Below are 912 nucleotides of genomic sequence, written 5' to 3'. Positions count from 1 at the left end.
TGTATAAGGTGCTCAGAATCAGCATTTAAGGTGCTTTAAAAAAATCTTGTCTGATCCATACTGATACAGGGTTTGACAGCTATTAGAAGGAGAAGCATGAGTACTAAATTAGGCAATATGCTCCTTGAACTCAAAACTGGCAATGGCAAGGATCAGTTCAATGTATGTAGGTACCAGTTCCAGTTGCGTGCTCAGACAACCATGCTGCTGCATGAGCCTTCTAACTTATAAAGGCTGTAACATTTAATGCTAGAAGGAAAGGGCTGTGAATGCACTGATTATGGCTTTGTACAGCCATAATAATGTTCCTAATCTCCCGCTGCAACATGCTTAGCTTTTGCCATCTGATACCCGAATTCCCTTTTCAGTGTTAATCTTGCATCAGTGCTATGTAAGTGCTGATAGTCACACTAAGGTTTGCAAGTCTGCTTTAACCCTGGGTACAAACTAGTTTGAAGGTAACTATGGGTTAGCATTAACATTGGTGAAGATATGTCCCATCATTAGCCCAGGGATCAAGGGCAATATCCAATTTGATACTAGCACTAACAAATTACATTGCACTACCATAAGCAACCTTTAATGCAATGCCAATAGCATTTGCTGGTGTGATAGGATTCCCTGGGAAAACTGTTACGTCAGCATACAATTGTGGCTAAAAGGTGGGAATATTATGTCCACGCTGTCTTGTTACACTTGCAACTGCGAACAGTTTCTAGGACACATGAGCGAACCCCAGGACTGGTTCATCCATACAGAGATGTCACTAGTTATAATAAAAGAAAATTAAAGTGTGCTTTAAGCATGTAACAAAGGGGCACAGGTAGAGCTACTTTTAGGAACTGGCTCACATATTTAGTTGAAGTCAGTGGAAATATACTTCTAGAATTGTTTAAGAAAACAAGGGAAGAA

Source organism: Elgaria multicarinata, chromosome 8 (genome assembly GCF_023053635.1).
Source record: "Elgaria multicarinata webbii isolate HBS135686 ecotype San Diego chromosome 8, rElgMul1.1.pri, whole genome shotgun sequence".
NCBI classification, from domain to species: domain Eukaryota; kingdom Metazoa; phylum Chordata; class Lepidosauria; order Squamata; family Anguidae; genus Elgaria; species Elgaria multicarinata.
This window is presented reverse-complemented; position numbering follows the sequence as displayed.